The 21,686-nt window shown below is 50.1% G+C and overlaps 1 long non-coding RNA gene across 9 annotated transcripts in view; it reads left to right on the forward strand.

Annotated features, from left to right (window-relative positions):
• Nucleotides 1-19,507, forward strand: part of LOC109258711 (uncharacterized) — a 275,809-nt gene extending 256,302 nt beyond the window's left edge. For 8 of the 9 annotated variants that reach the window (XR_008418382.1, XR_008418384.1, XR_008418380.1 and 5 more), the window contains 3 exons: nt 4,896-4,966; nt 8,946-9,368; nt 19,223-19,507. This is a non-coding gene — a long non-coding RNA (uncharacterized LOC109258711). Of the gene's footprint in view, nt 1-4,895; nt 4,967-8,945; nt 9,369-15,946; nt 16,027-19,222 lie in introns of all 9 variants that reach the window. The other variant, XR_008418386.1, reaches the window with a different exon arrangement.
• The last annotated feature ends 2,179 nt before the right edge of the window (nt 19,508-21,686 follow it).

Genomic DNA, 21,686 nt, shown 5'->3' on the forward strand with positions numbered 1-21,686 from the left:
CCAAGGGCCCCTGCAGGCTTGACATTCTGGGACTCTAATTAAAGCCTTGGAAACTTCATTCCAGATAGCTGGGGAAATCCTTGGGTTCAATTTCACCTCCCAGGGCTGGCAGTTCAGCTGGCACTGAGGCAGTTAAAAAGGAATGGAATGGAAATCCGGAGGGCCTGCGTCAGCCTAATTGTCTCTCAGCAGACTTGTTTGCTTCTAGATGTCAGCAACTCTTATAGGAATGCAGAACAGCGGCCTTTTCACAGGCAAGGGTCTGGAGGTTGGTTTCCCAAACTTTTCTTTTTACATTGTGAAGTGGATGGGTCCTGTAGTCCAAGAAGAAATCAAAGGCCGGGGCGCCTGGGTGGCGCAGTCGGTTAAGCGTCCAACTTCAGCCAGGTCACGATCTTGCGGTCCGTGAGTTCGAGCCCCGCGTCAGGCTCTGGGCTGATGGCTCGGAGCCTGTTTCCGATTCTGTGTCTCCCTCTCTCTCTGCCCCTCCCCCGTTCATGCTCTGTCTCTCTCTGTCCCAAAAATAAATAAAAAACGTTGAAAAAAAAATTAAAAAAAAAAAAAAGAAGAAATCAAAGGCCAAGACCCTTCCAAACTCAGCTTCCCAGAAACCAAACAAGAAAGGTGGGGCTGTGGTCCAATGGACTACAGGGCCACCCTTGTCATAAACATGTCTCTGTTTTCATGGAAGTCGATCCCACAGGTGGCTGGACTGTCCTTTCTGGGTCCATGCCACTAAGGCCCATGAGAGGCCAGCAGCACCACGCACCCTTCCTGACACACAGACTGTGTCTGCATGGAGGAACCAGCTTAGGGTAAAGGGCTATGACCAGTGAAACAGCTGGTTACTAGAAAATCACCAGAACCAGTCACGAAAAACAAAGTAAATACACACCTCAGACAAGCTCTTATCTCTTATTTCTGCGGTTTGACTGAGTTTCACTCTCTAAAAAGTGTGAGTATAGCATGGTCCAAGCCAAACACCAACCCTAAGGAGGCTCAGCGAAGCCACTCAGTTTTTAAGGGTGAATGTAAGCAGCTTCCCACCAGTGCAGGGGGATATGATGAGAGTGCGTGGGGAAGGGAGGTGGGAGACCAAGCCCCAAGAGGGGTTCAGCCTTGGCACCTGGTAGCTGTGGCACAATTGCTAGGTGGGAAGCCAGAGGTGAGATCCAAGGGGAGAGGCAAAAGATCCAGCTGTGGAACCTAAGACTGAGGAGCCCATGCGTGAGCCTGGGGGAGGAGCCAGGGAAGGAATTAGGAAGACAGATCTGGGCTCCAGAGCCTGGGGGACTCCCTGCCGGCATCTCCTCAGTGGTATCCATATATGTGGGGAGGGGTGGTGATGAAGTTCAGGTTTGGTCATAGTCCACTGGAGGAGCTTAAGGAATATCCAGGTGGACGTGTCTAGCAGATGCTTGGACATACATCTTTGGCACTGAGGGGAGAGGGAGGGCCCGGGAGCCCCAGGGATGACGGCCCCTCACACACCCTCAACCTCCTCTGTCACCTTGGCCACCAGGTCCTCCACATTGTTTCTGGTTCACCCAAACCCCTGTGGAGCCCTGGAACCCCGAGTCTGGAGCTTCAGGCCCCTGCGCTGTCCCAGGGGTGAGGTCCTCTGGGGCCCAGCCGCCCACCCCGAGTGGGGCCCACGGCCCCTTGCCTGGCCAGCCTCTTCCTGCCCTCGTGCCTGCACCCCCAGGCTGGCCCCATGGAGGTCTCACTCTCCAAGGCTAGTCCTCTGCCCCTTAGCACCCGCCCAGTTGGCTCTCTGAGGAGGACCAGGTCAGGGCTCGGTGGGAAGGGGGGCCCCCAGACTGCAGCCTGCGTCTGTCTCCTCTGTGCATTCCTGCCACACTGGGGACATGGGCCATCTCTGTGCTGGCAGGCGGGGTTCTGCCACTAGAGCCACTGGTTACCCCGGAAGCCCTGGGTGCACCTCCGCCAGGCAGGGACCTGCCTGCAGCTCAACGAGTGGCCTGCTGTCCTTTGCTGAGAGGCCCAGCACCAGGGGAGGCTGGGGAAGCCACCGGCCTGCAAATGGCAGTGCCCTCCCACTTGGGGGGAGCAGCCCGCTCTTCAAGGTCTGTCGGGGACAGACAGACATTCAGGTAGGAGGTGAAGGGGACCTGGGGCTGAGGCCCCGTGCCTGGGTTCCTCTGACAGCCTGGGAAGGAAGGGAGAGGTGAGGGAGAGAAAGAGGGGCCACGGAAAGAGGGGAGGAAGGAGGGCACCCATGGTTTTCCTGGGCACCCATTGGAAAAGTGCCACCAGTCGGCACCAGGGCCAACTTGGGACCAGGGTGGCTAATTCTGAGACGTGCTCTGTGTTCTCGGGGCCCGTGTGCTGGACAGATGCCACCTTCAGCACGTGAGTGGGATCACTACACCAAGCCAACTGAATCCCTGAGGAGAAAATCTCCCAGAGGCTCCAGCCTCAGACCCATTGCTCCTGGTGGTCTTGGATGGGACTTCTAGGTCCTCTCTCTGGAGACCATGGGTGCCTGGACAGACCCTGAAGAGAGCTCTGGCCAAGGACACAGAGACCCCGGGCTGGCCCTAACTTGCCTGTTACCTTGGCTACAGGCCCTGCCCCCTGTGGGCCTGGCCTCCCCCACCTGTCAGCAGCTTGGGCTGGGGACCTGGCTGACCTGACAGGCCCTGCCTGTCCCTCCCACAGGCTCTCAGGGACTGGCCGGCTCAGGGCTCCAGGTTTCAGGCATGCGAGGGCCCCCTGGGCCACCCTGGGTCAGCCCTGGCTGCCTTATTGATGCACAGGGATGGGAGGCCAAGCCAGCCTTGGGCCCATCTGTCTCCACCCCTTCAGTCCCAGTACTGCTCCAGGGACAGGGTGCCCCTTCCACTGTGGGGCTGATAAAGAGCTTCATCCCTAGCTTGTCCTCCCCCCCCCTCCACCAGGGCAATGCCAGTCCAAGGCCCCTCTAGTCTACCCAGTGTGGGCTTCTGGGGCTGAGGGTTGGTCCCTGGGCAGTGTCCTTTGCTTGTTTTCTGCCTCTTGTTCATTTTATTTTTAGCCCACTTCACCAGGCTCTGTCTGGCCTCAGCAGAATGGGAGCATGCCCAAAGAAACTGGTGGGCACATTAGCAAGGCAGGTGGGCAGAGGGTCCACTGAAGGGCTGCGAGGCCAGCTGAAAGATTGTTTGCCTAGCTTCATCTATTTATTAGTGTGCTTGGAAACTGCTATTTATATTTTAACCCTCCAGGGACAGCCATGCATCTGTGGATAAAAAGAGTTGGTGTGTTTCCAGCCTTGAAAGTAAGAAATAATCAGTGGTCACAGACCTCGCTGAGACTGCTGGAGTGGGAGGCTGTGCAAAGTGCGGCCCTGAGATGCCCTTACAGTAGCTGCCAGGGGTGGTGGGTGTCCCCATGCCTGCACCCCCTCAGTTTGGAGGGGTTGTGCATGCTGGGGATCAGTATAAGCAAAGGACAGTACAAGCCCGTGAAAAATGTCACAGTAATCATGTAAAGGTTTCACACCTGGGAAAATGGGGACACCAACCTCCCTTGCAGAAAGTGCTAGAGGCCACTGGGAGAGTCGAGTGAACAAGGCTAGAGCCAGGGTTCCTTCCCTGTATGCAAGAAGGTGGCATTCACAGGCCTAGAACTAGCCCCCTCTCCCCCTGCCCCATCCCTGAAGGTGTCTGTGGTCGGCACTGCACCCCGCCTCTGAGCAGGTGCCGAGCACCCGGGTCCAGCTTCTGCGCAGCTGCCAGGCCAAGGGCCCCATGGGATCCGTGTGGAAAGTGGAGCTAGATGAGCCTCTCTTTGAGGGGGGGGCCATTCCAGCTGAATCCGCCCTGATCCTGCCACTGGGATCCCAGAGGGGCTGACAGGTGGGAGTGAGGCCACCAAGGGGTCAGCATGGGGGCGGTCAGCAGGGGTTGGCCAGTTGGATACCGGACTCCTGCGCTCCTGCCTGAGCTCAGGCTCAGGGCTCTTGGCAAGTGTCTGACCCTAGCTTCTTGAAGCCAACTGGGAAACTTCCTAATATTAAGGCTTTTCCACTGAGAGCTGTTTGTGTCTCAGAGGCCCCTGTGTTTGGTCTGCTATAATGGCGATGTTTTGGGATGCTTATCAATAAGCATTTTAACAATTTGCCAGGGCTTGCTTGTTATTTTGGGTAGCACTGGCTGCTGTCTCTGCAGCTTACTAATGGGAGACAGTTTAAGGACATGTGTAGACATAACTGAGTTCTTCCTGGAGCAAGACTGGCTTGTAAGCATCTCAGAACTTAAAAGGAGAAAAGCAACCCAAATCCGGCACCCCCTCCCAGGAGATCTCTTTGCCTTGCTAATGGCACCCAGCAATGTGCATTTCAATTCCTGGCAGGGCGTTTTCTGTGGAGTCTGGCAGTTCTAATGGTCTCGTTTGCCTTGCATTGTGCGTTCTGGGCCCCAGGCGTTCCGCCTGCTTGGTCTTGGCCTTCAGAGCTACTGGAGGGAAGGAAGCCGCCCCTGCCACCCTGCCTGGGCTCCCCTGTGCCTCCACCCTGGCCCATCCAAGGGCGCCTGAGTACATCTCAGGTTGGAGCTCAATTAACATGTCAAGCCGATAGTGTATGGCTAAATCTACATACGTCATAATCTAAAAGCAAACATTTGCCTTTGATAGCTCTAATTTACGCATAGACTCAGTTTACTGTTCGCGTCTTAATTATTTTTTTGAATAGCTTGGTGGCAGAAAATCAAAGCCTGATGAGTTTTATATTAGACTCTGCAACTTCTTTTCTTGTGTGTTTTTTCATGTAAAACATCTCATTAATACAGGTAATCTGGAGGCTTTATATTTAAACTTTTCCTGCTCATAAAACAAACTGAATGAAAATGTAGCTAATCTGTAGAGAAACTTTCCTTTTGTTTTCTTATCAGATACATCAGCAAACACATGGGTGAGAGAAGAAGGCTGTGAAACAAGAAAATGAATAAAATTCCAATCAAAGGTATGTTAAAGGAGTTTTACAGGCCCTAGGAAAATGATGTTCCACGAAAGAAGCTCAGTTAACACAGTGCATAGGAAGGGCATGTTTCTTCTTCTTTCGGCCTTCATTTCAGAAAGCGTTCGCTTGAGAGAGTCCTCTTGGGCCCCAGCACAGTTGGATGAGGGCCCAGGGGCCACAGGCCACAAGCCACAGGCACAGTAAAACCAGCGCCCGCCTGCCGCAAGCCTGCCTTTTCCCCGGTAGAGCTTTTGCTGCCTTTCTTCTTAGCGTCCGGGCCTCTGCAGACCACTGAGCCAGGACAGGGCTTGTCTGCAGCCCCTCTGCTGGCCAGTCAAGAAGCCAGGAGGTGATCCGAGAGCTACCCAACTCCATATCCTTGGCTTTTGGCCTCGGTGGCCAGAGGAACCTCCCCCCGGATCTCAGCCTAGAGCTTAAAACTCTTGGAGGCAACTTTGAGGTTAGAGAGGGTGCTGGAGGCAGAGGAAGGCTCTGGGGTTCAGGCACATCTCTGGGCTTTGTAGAAGCGTCTCCCCTCCCTCCTGAGCCCTGGCCCTGTCAGTCCCATTGCAGGCTTTGGCTGGGGACCCAAATCTCAGGACACAAAGAGGCTATTTAGGTGCAAATATCCCTAATGAATAAAGAAAGGAGATTCACTTGCCAGATTATTTAAAGCAAGTTGTCTAAACCATTTCTCTTTAGCTAGCATGTTGGCCCCGGTGGTGGTGGGGGGGGGGGTTGCTGTAAGACACATAGCAGCCCTCAAAAGCCTGTCTTCAGAATCCCTCCTGGAACCAATACCTACAAGGAGGAATTGAGCAAATTACAAATTATTGCCATGAACTGAGTGCAAAGGTGCCTCTAGCGGGCCGCGGGAAAAGCGCTTGTGAACTGGTTGATTTGACTAGACTCTTCCCAGCCAACAGATTCTCAACCAGCCTCGTCACCAGGAGACTGAAGGTGAGGAAGTGACCAGATGGGACTGGAGACTCCTTGGACATTTCCTGGCTGGCAGGGCTCCTCTCTGGCCCCTGCTGGCAGGGCTGCCAGTGCCACCACTGCCTGCCTGGTGCGCCACCTTTGGCTGAGAGGGGCTGGTCGGGAGCCAGGTCAATTAGAAGCTGTGCTGGGCTTGATGGCTGCGCCCTGGTACCCTTCCAGTTTGGCTTAGGAAGAGGCCATGATGGGAAGGAAGAATCACAGGGCTGGGCCTCATATCCTCGTCTGCCATTCCTACCTCTACTCCAGTATTAAAACGTTTTGCAGACTTCACATAACAGCTAGCGATGCTTTATCACCCACCGATCAAGAAACACAAAAAGACAAATAGCCACATAAATATGCAAGGCAAATCTGTCTATAGACAGACAATGCTTGGTAAACACATGGGTCCATGAACTCCTGCCAATAATGCCCCCATTCATTCACTCAGCCAACATTTACTGACGACCCACTATGTGCCAGCCCTGTGTTCGATGCTGGGCCCAAAACAACGAGAAAGACACAGCCCCTGCCTTCTGTGTGTGCACACTCTACTAGGGGAGGCAGACAGGAACCATGTACACATGGTCTTTGAGAAAGTCAGTATCACTGGGCTGAAGTCCAGGAGTCGGCAGGTTTGTGCTCCCTCTGAAGGCTCTGAGAGGGTCTTTCTGCACTTGCTCCAGCTTCTGGTGGCACCTTGGCTCATGGCCATATCCCTAGGTTCTGTATTGCTTCTCGTCTTAGCACACTTATTGTTGGATTTAGGGCCCACCCAGATAATCTAAGATGAGCTCATCTCGATTAACTTGATTACCTCTGCAAAGATCCTTTTCCCAGATAAGGTCACATTCATAGATTCCCGGTGGACGTATCTTTCAGGGGCCACCATTCAACCCACAACAGTATGAACATAGGGGTCTTGGGAAGCACACACCATGTTGGGGGCTATTTCCGGTGCTCCCCACAGCTTGCTGCTACTGCTGTCTGTGGTGTTTGATCAGACCTTCCTGCTACATGAATCACCTGACTTCTTTTAGTGTGTTACATACTGGATGGAATCTGCATTTCCTCTGAGTTGGTTATGTCTGTCTCCCAACCACTATCTATCTATCTATCTCTGTCTCTATCTCTATCTCTATCTATCTATCTCTATATCTGTTTATCCATTCGACCACCAGAAGTGTTTTTCTAAAGGCTGGCTTGGCTCCTGCCCTTACTCACAAGCCTTTGATGCCTCCCCGGTGCCTGTGGGATGCTCTCTGAGCTGCTCAGATGTTGAGTCTGGCCCTCAACATCGGGTGGACACAGCCTACTAGCCACCCTCTCCCCACTCCCCCACCCACCCTCATGAACATCCATGTCCCATACCTGTCCCGTTTCTTCTCCCCAGGATATCCTGGGCTCCTCTGTCCCCAGGCCTCTGCTCACGCCTTCCTTGCCTAGGATATTTTCCACACCTGCTCACCTTCTTTCTACCTTTCCAAGTTCAGCTCAAACCCCACCACTTCCTAGAAGCCTTCCCAGTCCTGCAGAGCTGAGAATAACTCTCTCTAGTCCCTTCCCGAGGGTCCAAGGGTCCATATCAGGGTGGCCAATTCTCCTAACTAGGAGTCTCTTTCTCCCCCTGTGGGATAGAGTTGAACTTGCCTTCCAGTCCCCGACACCTGGTACATGGTAAGAAACGCAGTGGGTTTTTGCAGAAAGAATTTGAGGGGGATGTGTGCATCTTATTGCTTCTTCCATTGCTTGGTTGGCAAGGAAGCTAACCAATTCCCAGAGGGGTGGAAAGCTAGGAAAATCAGCTGAGATGGAAGGGGTGCAGTGTCATCTGGTATAGTAGATGGCATCCAAAGAGACTCACTCCTGCCCTGGCCTCTCTTGCTGCCCCTTTTCTGCCGGATGCCCCCGGTCCACCATCTCCCAGGCATACCCGCCCTTGTCTTGGCACAGTTGTCTTGGCACAGGGATTTGACATTCATTCTGTTGACACCTGAGATGAGTACAGATGTCCCCTGAGCCCCCTTTCCTGGTTCCTCCTTCTTTCAACCAAAGCCAGACCTCTCAGCTCCTCTGGCTGCTGAAATGTAAGGCCCCCCAAGGCCATGGCTAAACATCATACCCAAACCCCAACTCAGCCGCACCCCTGGAGTCTGTGCCCAGAACCTCTTTGACTTGGCCCTCCTCAGGATACACAGCCCCTGGTAGCCATCCTCAGCCGCCCCCTTGTGTCCTACCCACTCAGGGACTTGCTGGTTTTGTCCCCAGCTTCTTCTTGGCCCTCAGCCTCCTCACACCTACTTTCATGGGAGCATCAGCCCAAGAACTCCATTCTGCCATCACTATGGTGCAGGGAGGGGACAGAGCATGAACCCTGACATCAGCCCTGGGGTCACATCCCAGCTCTGCCTTGTGCTTGCTTGTGACCTGCTTGGAGCCTCAGTTCCCAATGAGCTGTTCATTCACTTAGAAAATTTTTATGGGTGCCAGACATACTAAGTGCTAGTGATTGAGGTTGCAGCCCTGAAAAGGACAGAAACTATGCCCTCAAGGAGTTCAGGGCTTGGGCTTGTGAGGCGCTAGCCATGCAAATGATAATGATGGAAGGAGATCAAGGCTATAATGTTGGGGCCCCATGCTGTGCTCTGATGTGCCTGCAGAGCTCTAAACAATTTCCCACTCTCAAGCATTATATTATAAAAACACAGCGAAGAGCTAAGGGCTAGAAAATTCTGCAGTTGCAATAAAAAGTCACTTTTCTTGCAAGGATTTCAATAAGACAGACTTTTTAAAAAAATAGCTGTGGGTGTATTTGGCTGTTGCCAGCTAAGATAATCAGCTGTTCCAAATGGACAGAACAGACATGAACACCACCAAGCCCATGCAGAACAGCACGCAAAACCAAAGTCAAGTTTCTGAACCGCCAAAATACAGTGTGTCCTCAATTTTAAGATGGTGTCATTGAAAAGATGCAAATAATTTGATGTTTTTTTTTTTTCAGGAAGAAATAAGGCAGCAAAACCACGTCAAAGTTATCCCTGTATAGTGCCGAGTGTGACGGCATTAACGAGTGAGAAAGCACGGGCTCTGAAAATTCCCTCTGCAGCCCACCTCCCACCTGCCAGAGGCCTCAGGTGCACCAGCCACTCTGCACAGACGACACTTCCACACCCCCCCCCCAACGTCTGTGGCCCTACGTCCCAGCTCCTTTCATAGCCAAGAGCAGGCCGCGTAGTGCTACTCTGGCTGCCTAGCAATGTTTTTCTGTCCCATGGGACTCACAACAGGAGAAATGGTTGTGTGCAAAGGAGTGACAGGGGAAAGGAGCAGCCGCATCCCTCCCTGGGAGGGGTCCAAGACCTGGACCGCAGTAGCAGCTGACACATGGCAGGGAAGCCAGCAGAGGAAGAGAAATACTTAGCAAGTGAGTCGACAAGATTGCTTGTTGAGTGGCTGTGGAGAGAAGGGATCTGGGGGAGCCCAGGTTTCTGGGCAGTTACTGAGACATGCTCCCCAGGAGAGAGAAAAAAATGGTGCCAGGTAGGATAACCACAGGGCTGGATGTACCAGTGTGCTGAGTGTGCCGAGCCTCCTGCTTTCCTGTGGGGGCAGCTCCGCGATGTTGGGGAAGGAACTGGGGAGGCTCAGAGGTGGTGGGTGAGGCTGGCCATGCAGCCTCCCTGAAGGGCCATCTCTGGGGCCATTGTCTCCAGCTCAGAAACTAGTCTTCTCTCTCCTGAACTCATGGGCAGTCCAGCAAGTGACCCCCACCTGTGCTGCTCCGCCAAGTAAGGCTGGCCGGCCAGCAGAGCCACTGCCTGGGCTCCCAGCCAGTCTCCCCGCAACCCTCCCCCCACCCCCTCAGCCGTCCCTGTGCACCAGGGCCAAGGGAAGGGCCTGCTCTGTCCTGGACAGATGCTTGGAAGTGTTAGCTTCGGGGCTGATGGTAGTTTCCTCTCAGTTCTTCTGTCTCCCTCATCCTCCTTCCTCCTGCCTCTCTGTGGTACTGTTGCTAGAGTGTGTGTGCTGGCTTCCTATGGCTGCCATTACAAATGGCCACCAAGTGAGTGACTTAAGAGGATAGAAATGTATTTATTCATGCAGAAATGTATGTATGGTTGCATGTATTCTCTTCCAATTCTGGAGGTCAGAGGAGAAATCGAGATGTCCACAGTGCTCTGCTTTGTGTGAAGGCTCCAAGGGAGAATCTTCTGTCACCTCTTCGTTTCTGGTGGCCCCTGACATTCCTTGGCTTGGGGCTGCACCACTCCAATCTCTGCCTCCAGCTTTACCATCACCTCCTTCCCTGTGTGGTTCAAATCTCCTTCCCTCTCTTATAAGCCCTGTTGTCATTGGATTTAGGATCCACCTGGATAATCCAGAATATCTCATCTGGAGATCCTTAATTTCATTATATCTACAAAGACACTTTTTCAAATAAGGTCACATTCACAGGTTCCAGGTAGACATATCTTTTGGGGGCACCATTCAACACACTATAGTATGAATATTAGGATTCTCCATCAACCCCAAGATTGCAGGCCGTGCCTCCCACAGGACACTCAGAGCGAAGTGCCCACAGCCACGACAGGAGGGAAGACCACAGCTCATATCAACTCTCCAGAACTCGTGGGGAAGGCAGCCCTGGAGGTCAGGTGACCCGACCCCATGGCTAGCCTGGCAGGGGAAAGGGAGGCTCTTCCTTGAGGTCTTCGTCCTGCTTCTTTTCTGCAGGTGTTGAGGGAGGGGACATCTCCCCTGCACCAGGACTGCCCAGACTCCTCTTAGAGAGTCTCCCATTGCCCTGTGGGCCGGGGCCAGAGTCACACACCGGCAGGAGGCAGCAGACTCTGAAGCACGGAGGGTCCCCACCCTGGTCCTGGGGCTAAAGACCCTGACATCCACGACTGTCACTTCAGGCCACTTTGAGGGCAAGTGGCAGTGGTGCGGCCGATCCGGTTGTGCAGCGCACACGGAGAGGGAAGTGGAGGCGTTTTGCAACCCGCAAAGGGCCATGCAGGAGGCATTCTTAGAGATGCGGAGCCATTCCTCCCACCGGTGTGGCCTTGGTGCCAGGACTGGGCTGTCTCCTGCATCCGACATCAGACTGGACAAACTGACGCCCCTCCTGCTGACAGAAGCCTGGACTGGGGAGAAAAGGAGGGCTGGGGGTGGAGGGCTCTAGGAGGGGGAGCCCGTGTGAAGCTCAGCCCCTCTCACACATTTCTGAGAACGTAGTGATGGAACAGAACAAGAGAAAGACCGTGTCTTTCACCAGAGAGGGGAGGGGACAACACAGTGACCAATTTCGGTGATTAGCTGCAAGAAGAGGGTCCTTTATTCCAGGCGTGTGTATGCCTTTTAATTTCCTCTTGTGGGCTCCTGAGGGGGCCCAGTAACCAGGCAATTGGTATTCTTCTCAAGCCTTGGAGGATGCGGGCACTCTCTAGGAGCCAGCTCCAGGTGGTAAGGACTGCCACCTGCACTCCCTGCCTCCAGATTAAGTGTTCCGCACAAACCTGCCCTGGGCAGGGGAGGGGAGGTGGCGGGCTGGGACCGGGTCTGCCACAGGGGTGCAAGTGGGTTTTCTCCCCGTCTAGAGGAGGCAGCAGTGAGGTCCAAGTTGAAGTTGGCACCTTCCTAGCTTTGTGCGAAACAAAACAGAAATGTCCTATTGGTGATAAAGGGACTTGGTCCCCTTAAGCAATTGAAGGCACAGGAGTTACAAAGCAGTCCAATTAGGGGGTGGTGATTTGCATGACAAGAAGACCCTTTGCTTCATAAAAGAAGTTCTCCTGAGGCTGCATTAGATGGTAGGGGGGGAGGGCGGGGGGGGGGGGGGGGGGGGGGAGTTTGAAGATTCCATTTGCTAAACAGTGTTTCACCCACAGCGCTGCCACAGAAAGCTCCGGTGTGAAACCAGTGCATCTGTACTGACTTCCGGGCAGCCTCCCAGCCCTGAGATGGGCCGGATGGCAAGAGCACACGGTCCTTGTACTAGCTCACGCGCACACACCCCTTCTTCTGCTGTGCTCTGGCAGTTTCTCAAAAACAGATACGGCTTCTCCCCAGGCTGGGACCTGGCTTTGGAGGCAAAGGTAGTGGCCTAGTGCCTGGGCCCAGGAGGGGGGCGGGGGCGGGGGAGGGAGGAGTAGGGCAGGCAAGACGGAATTTCTGTCCTGCTGGGCCGCCTGCAAGTTTCAGGGCCCCTTTCCTCTTTGGAGCCTTAGTGTCCACATTTATACAACAAGGGCATTTGAAGCTTCACCATTTCAGAGACTCCATTCCTGAGCTAGCTGGGTGGCCCTGGGGATGCCCTTGACCTATGAAATGGGATATGCCCAGACTAATGGCGAGGGAGGAAAAAAAAAAAGGTATACATTTCTGAAAGTACTTTAGAAACTGTAATATTTGGGGCACTTGGGTGGCTCAGTTGGTTGAGCATCAGACTCTTGATTTCAGCTCAGGTCATGATCCCAGGGTTGTGGCATCGAGCCCCGTGTCAGGCTCCATACTGAGTGTGGAGCCTGCTTAGGATTCTTTCCCTCCCTCTGCCCCTCTCCCCCCAAGCCCACTCCCGTGCTCTCTCTCTGTCTCTCTGTCTCTCTCTCTCTCAACAAAACAAAAGAAAGAAAAAAGAAAGAAACTGTAATGTTTACGGATGCTGGAGACATGGAGGGAGGGTGGAACCCATGTCCCTAGAAAAAAGGTGTCTTAAAATTTTGTCACTCACGCACCATCAAAACACTCAGGTGGTTGGAAACCTGCTCAGTAGGTGTCTGTGTGCTAAGTGCTAAGGTGTTTCAGGGATCACCTTGGCGGGCTTCAGGGCATTTCCATTCCAATCACTGCTCATTAGAAGAAAGCCCTTCCCCCTGCGTGGTAAAATGTAGAGTAGATCCCCAACATGCAAATCTTGAAATTGACAGAAATTAACTGGACTGAAGTTGGGAATATAGTAGGAGCTTAAGAAAATGACTTGGAAGTGCTCACTATAAATAGAGTTTTGGAAGAAAAATTAATTTTTCAAGCTTGTCTGGGACTCACAAAGTAGAGATGCTGGGGCTACTGTAGTGTGATGGATAGCAGTCTCTTCTTTGTCCCACCCCCACCCCCGACCACTGCTCAAAGTGAGCAGTTTGCACACACCTTAAAGATTCAAAGTCGTTTTTAAAAGCTCTGAAATCCAGGTGTCAACCAGAGAGTTGGAGGAATTTGAGGGCTATACAGTGAACCAGGAAAAAAGGCAACAGAGGAAGAAGAATAGAGAGAGCAACTCAGGGGAGGGGAGTTGGAGAGGGGAGAGAAGAGAAGGAATGCCCACGTTTCCTGGTGATTTTAATTTTCACATCACAAAGTGCCACCCACCTGTCAACCATGACACTTCCCTGTGCCACCTACTGTGACCACTGGGAGGGAAGAACGTGGAACTCAATCCTTCCCACCCAGCCTGATCTGCCTACTGCTGTTAGACCACAAAGGAAGGAAGAGCCTCCAAAAGTTGCCAAGGTTCTCTCTCTCTGAGGTAAATGGCCAATTTCCACAGCCACTGGAGTGAGAACGCTGACCCCAACTCCCCTACTGGACTTACACCTCAGTGCCACAGGAGCCTGGAGTCAGACCGTAGCCGCCTTGGGTTGGCAGGGACACCCAGGGTTCAGTGAAGGAGGCAGTGCCAGAATCCAGAAGTCACCAGTCCAGTCTCAGTCAGCGATGAACTGATTCTCCGAACTCTTTGGGCCAAGGACAGGCCATGGCCTCCATGCTTCTAGTCCCTTCCTTGAAGCAATCGGGTAAATCACATGATGAGCCTCAAGCAAGGGACTTTAAGCTGGTGGCTTCCAGCAGCTTCCTGCTCCTGAACCACCACTCTCTCTCTCTGAAGTCCTTCCATCGTCATTCACCCCCAACCCGTGCAGGCCCTAGGGAGGCTCTGACTCTGTTTGCATGGTGAGCACTGGCCTCTGTGCCAGCTTCGTCACTAGCCAACTGTTTTGGTTTCCTGTGGCTGCCGTAATGAACTACCACCAACTCAGTGGCTTCCAACAACAGAAATTTACTCTCATATAGTTCTGGAGGGTGGAACCCCACACTTGGTCAGCTGGGCTGGCCACTCCTGTAGTCCGTGAGGAGAGAATCCGTTTCCTTGCCCTTTCCAGCTTCTGCTGGCTACCTGCACTCCTTGGCTCATGGCCCTTCCTCCATCTTCAAGGTGTGTCCCTCTGGTCTCTGCTTCCAGCATCATGTGGTCTTTCCCTCTTCTGTCATGTCAAACCTCCTCTGCCTTCCTCTGATCAGGGATGCTTGTGATGGCACTTAGGACCCATGCAGATAGTCTGGGATGACCTCTCCTTCTCGAGATCCTTAATCACATCTGCAGTGTCCCTTTCGCTGTGTCATATTTGTAGGTTCCAGAGATTAGGACGCAGACATTTTGAGAGGCCAGAATTCTGCCTACCACACCAGGTACAGGTCTCTGGGCAACTGAGTCACCTCACCTTTCTGAACCTTGCTTGTTTGCTGACCTCTTGCTTCCAGGAAGACGGTGGATGTCACGGCACATTACACACTGTGAAGTGAGGACCAGCACAAGTGCTGAGGCTGGTTCTTGTCCCTTCTGATGAAGCTGAGGGCCCCTCAGTTCAGTCACGTGTGGTCTTCCCCAGGTGTGTCTTCATTAATGCTCTCCAAGTTGAACTTGTCCCTAAGCCAACTGGCTCCTCCCTCTCTGTCCCAACGAGTGACAGTGGACAGTAGAAGGTCTTTGGGTGGGTGGCAGCCATTCTGGCTTTGATCCTAGGCAACCATTGTTCTGTGTGGTGGTTCCACGGAGATCCACGTATATATAAATAGGATCATGAGGGTAAAGTTCTCTTTGTTCTCTGAGTAGCAGTTAAAGCAGTCTGTGCTTGTCACCCCTCTGCTGCCTCTGGAACCAGCCACAGTGCCATCCCGGGCCCTCTGCCAGCTGCTGTCCACAGTCGCTTTGGTGGATCAGGCCCTACTGTCAACCTCAGCTGGCCAGCCTGCCTGAGGGCAGGTCACAGTTTGTCCAGTAGCTGATAGGAGGTACGCAAAAGACAGCAAGAGCTCCAAATGGAGAGATTGGTAAAAACCCCTGGGTGTATGACCACAGCTGCTTCCCAGAGCTTAGCAGAGAACGTGGAAATTACCAGCAAGCTTTTAAAGGGAAACCATTATCTCTCAACCCAAACCCAGGGAAGTCACATCTGCTACCACCAGCAGATGGGGGTGGGGTGGTGGTGCTTCAGCTAAGCCTGTGAGAAACTGAGAACAGAAAGACACTTTCTGAACTTGGCCTTCCCACCCTCTCATTGTGCCAGCATGGAGACGGGATCCTTGGAGAGTGGGCAGGGAGGATGACTGGTGGGGAGAATTTGGACATTACTCCCCAAGAAAGCCGGGCTGGGGGCTTCCACAACGGGTGCTGCCCTGCCCAGTTCTGGTCTGTGGCCTCTTTTTGAGGGGCTCTAACATCTTCAGAGCACGCCGCAATCTCCCAGGGCCTTCTTCAGCCATCTTGGTGGCTGGGGTGCCCTAAAGCCCTGAGAAGGGACAGGGTGGTAACACTGTCCATTTTACAGATAGGGGGTGGAGCCAGGGGGAGCTCACTCGCCCAGATCACACAGACGTGGAACTGGCAACAGAACTCCCCCTGCCCAAACCTGAGTCTTTGGATTGCAGTCCAGTACTTGAAGTACTCCACCGTCCCTCTGAACGCAGGAGACCGCATTGCGGTGTTGGCTGCAGCATTAGTGGCCTGTTGTCCTTGTGTCCTTCTGAGCACAATTCCACAGCATACTGCTTTCCACTAAACAGCAGCCCCACTGTTTAGAAAGCCCACTCCACGTGCCATACCAAATGATCTTGATGTATGAATTAGTCGTTCCATTTCTCTAACAGGAAACTAAACATACCTTTTGCATACTTGTTTGCTAGTTTCTATTGGTTTTTATTTTGTTTTTCTTTCCTCTGTTATAGCCTAAGGCAATTTGGCACCGGTTACAGACCCTGAGTTGGTAGGTAGACACAGTCATGTCTGTGGCCTGACCCCAGTGCAGGTAAGGATTCTGGAAATAAAATGACTCACTTCTCTCAGGATTTGGGGGTGAGAAAGTGGCCCCTTCCCAAAGCAAGCTTAAAGATCAATGTGTAGACACCTTGTTGGGGGGCCAGGACACCTGGTCCAGGACCTGATCTGGAATGGAGGGATATGTATGGTCTTCAGTGGTGCAAACACGGAACATAGTCCTGGCGATTTCAGAGTGGCACATCACACAATGTGGGTAGGGACCCCCGAAAGCCCACAGGATCAAAACTCTTTTCACAGTAAAACCAAGATGCATTTGCCTTTTCCACTTGCCTTCTCTCACAACCACACAGTGAATTTTTCTAGAGATGACAGCTGTGATATCACAGCAGGCTGGATGCAGAAGCAGATACAAGAATGTGGCTATCTTCTATTACGCCTGACTTTAAGGAGATTTGTAAAAATGTGCAAAAATGCCATTCTTCTCTTTGGTCATTTTTGTGTTGGAAAGTATAGTGATTTACATTAATATGCTGTGGTTATATTATCATTATTTTAAAATGAATTAATAAATACTTTAAAGTTTTCTCAATCTAAATTCCTAAAGCTAAAAATATCAATAGATAGAGCCTTCATAACCAAAAGTTCTGTGAAGTCCTCAATAATTGTTGGAGCATAAAGGCACCCTGAGACCAAAAGGCTTGAGAACTGCTGTCCTCAAAATTGGGGGACACTCCCATGGGACATTTGGGGACACTGTGTGGAGCAGGAAATTGCCCAAGGTCACCCAGTGATTTACTGGCAGAAATAGGACTTCAATCCGGCTTTGATTTCCAGGGCAATTTTTTGTCAAAAGCTTCAGTGACTTGGCTCTAGGGCAAAGGCCTAAAGGAACCACAGTGGCCTGCCCGCCCCACCTACCAAATACTTGCACTTCCAGTGAGTGTCAGCTCTCTAGCCACAAGGTAAAGGATTTTACCTGGCCACCACCTTGAAGAATTAAGGTAAAGCAGAGAAACTCACCTAGACCACATGATGAGCCAGTGGCCTCTCAGAACCAGGATCTAGGCTTCCAACCCCCCTGTCAATTACTCCTGTACTGGGGACTCTGGCCAGCAGAAAAGACCCTCCCTGGGCCAGTGAAAAGTATTACAATTGGCCAGAGCTCATCATTAAATTCTGCACAGCCTTGAAGAGGCTGATTGCCCATACATCAGCCCTCTCCCCAGCCCTATCCACGAGAGATTTCCGCTCCAGCTTCCTTCCCTGCTTTGAGTTGCTCCTGCACCTACACAGAGTACCTCACAGTGCTCAGAGTGTCCGAAACCCAGGGAGTTCCCACAACTGCCACTGTTCTTGCATCAATTCTCAGGTCCCCACCATGCAACCTGTGTGCACAGATTTTTAAAAAGTGTTGTTTCCGTGCTCCATGGGCCTTTTAGTCAAACCCCATTTGATCTTAATAGCACTGGTGCCCTTGTGTTATTCCATACATTAGACTGAGCTGTGGAATTGACATGCATTCTCTACGAATTGCTACTGGAAGGTGAGAGGGGAGGGACTGTGACTTGGGTGCTGCTGCTGATCTGTGTTAGTAATGAAACCCCAGCCCCGCATTCATTTGTTAAACACCTTGGCTTTTAAACAAGCTTGACATTTGAGCATTCTTACTGGTGCTCTTCCAGCCCATCTGCAAACTGAGAAGGGAGCTGTTGAATCTTGCCTTGCGATAGACTTCCGTGGCATCCTGGCCTGGAGTCTTCAATTTCTCAATCCTGGCAGTGGGTCAGGTAGAGCTCAGCACTGCAGGGAGGACTGGCTGAGGGAGGAAGGAGAACACACTCCAGAGGAGGACAGCACCGTAGCCCTACTCCTGATATGTATCATTAGCTATTAACCAAGAATCATTATTTTTGTAGATTTGTCACAATTGCCTTCTACAACTAGCTTCCTCAGTGCTGTGCTAATTATCCGTATGTGCTCCTGTGAATGCCAATCATTTATTTCCAATTTACATAATCACAGAGGGCTGTTGATAACATGGAAATGCTTCAGAGTCAATGCATTAGCATTTGCCTCCAGATCATTTTATGCTCTGACTCGACAAGTTCATTCCTATCATATATGAATTTAACCTTTTGCATCCCCGAAGCAGCCAGGGAAACTGCCTGCATCTCTGCAAGGATCATTTACTTCACATGATGTCTCAAGTTAGGTGCTCTCTTGTGCTTAGAGGTTTAAAAAAAAAAACGATACAACTTCCAAAGCTGACAGAAGAAGAAACAGAAAATTTGAGTAGTCCCATATCTATTATTGATGTTGAAAATTAGTTAAAAACCATCCTGTAAAGAAACTCCTGGCCCAGATGGATGTGAATCCTTCTAAGCATTTAAGAAATAACACTAACCTGGAGTGCTGGGTGGCTCAGTCGGTTGAGCATGGGTACTCAACTTCAGCTCAGGTCATGATCTCATGATTCATGGTTTCAAGCCCTACATTGGGCTGTACTGTCAGCATGAAGCCTACTCTGGATCCTCTGTCTTCCCCCCCTGTCTCTCTGCCCCTCCTCTCTCTCTCTCTCTCAAATAAATAAACATTAAAAAACACTAACCTTACATTAAAAAAAAAACACTAACCTTACAAAAGCTATTGCAGAGAATAGAAAAGGTGGGAGCACTTCCTTTTTTGATGAGATCACTATAACCTTGACTCCAAAACCTGACAAGGATATTACAAGAAAGAAACATTATAGACCAATTTCTCTCATGAACATAGTCTCACAAGTCCTTAATGAAATACTAGCCAATCAAGGGTGCCCAGGTGGCTCAGTCTCTAGGGCATGCAACTCTTAATCACAAGGTCATGAATTCAAGCCCCCATGTTGGGCATGGAGCCTACTTAAAAAAAAAAAAAAGAAAAGAAAAGAAAAGGGGCGCCTGGGTGGCTCAGTTAAGCATCTGACTTCAGCTCAGGTCATGATCTCACAGCTTGTGAGTTCGAGTCCTGTGTCGGGCTGTGTGCTGACAGCTCGGAGCCTGGAGCCTGCTTCGGATTCTGTGTCTCATTCTCTCTCTCTGCCCCTCCCCCGCTCACACTCTGTCTCTCTCTCAAAAAATAAACATTAAAAAAATTTAAAAAACAAGAAAAGAGAAAAAAAGAAATATTAGCCAATCAAATCCAATACATATACACCTATAATATATATTAATATGCTTTATATATGTTAGGATGTCCTTGGAACCACAGTAGAGGGGACGGCCATCTTGCCAGCGCAACCCAAGGAAAAGCCCCCGGTAATGTGCTGGAACGAATTGGAGGTCAACCAATCACCGAGTGACAGCACAACCTGACGCGAAAAAGGCCCACCCGGACCTAAACCCGGAACCGCTGCAGCTTAAAAACCCCAACCCACCACACCCGGGCGTGACTTCCCTGACTCCTCTCTCTCTCTCCCTGAGTCATGGAACCTCGCCCGAGACCCTTGTTCCCAATAAAGCCTTTGACTGCTAAAATTTTTAGTTCTTGACTCTTACCTTTACCCTAGCCTACGCCTAACCCTAACAATATACACATATAAATATACACATGTATCTATCCCCAAATTACATTCATTATACATCCATGCATATATATTCATATATGTTTATTGCCCCATTCACGTGTGTGTGTGTGTGTGTGTGTGTGTGTGTGTTTGCAGAGAAACAGAGGGAAAAAGAAAAAGAGGGAGCACTTCTGGTGTTTTCAGGAATCACCTCCTTGTATTCCTGTACTTGACTCAGTGTCTGCTTCTAGGGAAACATAATCTAATTCAACAACCAATTGAGTTTAATTCCAGCTATGCAAGGGTGGTTTAATATTAGAAAATCAATCAATCTGATTAATCATATTAACAAAAAAAGGGGAAAAGCATACAATTATTTAAATAGATGCAGAAAAGGGGCACCTGGGTGGCTCAGTCGGTTAAGCATCCAGCTTCGGCTCAGGTCATGATCTCACAGTTCAGTTTGTGAATTTGAGCCCTGCATCGGGCTCTGTGCTGACAGCTCAGAGTCTGGAGCCTTTCAGATTCTGTGTCTCCCTCTCTCTCTGTCCTTCCCCTGCTTGTGCTCTGTCTCTCTCTGTCTCTCAAAAATATAACATTAATTTTTTTTAAATAAATAGATGCAGAAAAGCATTTGACAACATTCATAGGCACCCATAATCAAGCAAATGAACAAAAATCTCTTAGCAAATTAGGAGTAGAAGGGAACTTTCTAATCAGATAAAAAGAAGCTACAAAAACCATGGCAACCATTCATAATCAGCAGTGAAATATTAAAATCTTTACCCATATCCTGGGAATGAGGAAAAGTTGCCCACTATCCCCACTTCCATTCCACATTGTACCAAGTGTCCAATGTAGTTAAACAGAAAATAAATAAATCTATTATTCACAAGCTACATGATTGCATACATAATAAATCCAATGGAATCTATAAACTACTAGAATTCATAAAGTAGCAGGATACAAAGTCAATATGTAGGAATCAGTTACATTTTTAAAAATAAACCCACGAAATAAATGAAAGATGTGCAAAACTTCTACACAGAAAATAAGAAAACATTATCGAGAGAAATTAAGAAATTCAAAACGAAAGGAGAGATATGCCATTAGTAAGGGGCCAGAAGACCAAATACCGTATATAACATAAACTTTCCTCACATTAACCCAGAGATTTGACTCAATTCGAGCAAAAATCCAAGCCGGCTTAACAACTCTTTTTTATATAGCTAGATATCAAAAATGTTATAATAAATATGACAATGTGACATTGGTGCAAGGACAATTAAAAGTGAATTTGAAAATGGAACAGAATGGAGTCCAGACACAGACCCACACATATATCATTAGAAAAGATTGTCTTTTCACTAAATTATTATGGGTCAGTTGAATGTCATATGGGAAACATACAGTGTGACTCCTCCCTCATGTTACATACCCAAACCAACTCTAGGTGAAGTGTAAAAGGTAGAAAACCATGTATTTTAGAGGAAAAAAGGAGACCATCTTCAGACTTTAGAGTAGGCAAAGGTAGCTTAAACGGGACACTAAATGAACTAATCATATTAAAAACATAATACATTAGGCTACATTAAAATTATCAACTTTTGTTTATCAAACAAACATTAAGAGTGGGAAAAGGCCGTTCTCAGAGAAGGGAGAAGATATTTGCTATATATATATTCAGGTCCTCTGCCAATTTTTCTATTGAAGTGTCTTTTTCATATTGATTTGTAGGAATTCTTTATATATTGTACATTCTGGACAGTTCTCTGAGATATATGTCCAGTATACATATCCAAAGGACTATCTAGGATATATAAAGTAATCCTCAAACTAGTAACAAAACACAGATATCCCAGTAGAAAACTTGGCAAAGGACCCAAAGAAACACTTCACAAAAGAGGCTATCCAAATGGCCAAAAGATGTGCAACCTCAGGGGTCACCAGAAAAAATGCAAATTCCAACTCCTAAGCAATACCACTACTGTAATAGACTCTGTAGTGTGCTACCCAGATTCCCCTTCACGACTGAAGCACCCAAGCAGAGAGTGTTGACAGCTGACAACTCTAGATGAGCTCCCCCTCCTGGTGATCGCCCTAGGCTGTAAAGAGCCACCTCGCCTGAAGTCACCTCCTTTTCCCAGGAG

The sequence above is a fragment of the Panthera pardus genome, unplaced genomic scaffold (genome assembly GCF_024362965.1).
Source record: "Panthera pardus isolate Hobbes unplaced genomic scaffold, ASM2436296v1 HiC_scaffold_27, whole genome shotgun sequence".
Classification (NCBI taxonomy): Eukaryota; Metazoa; Chordata; class Mammalia; order Carnivora; family Felidae; genus Panthera; species Panthera pardus.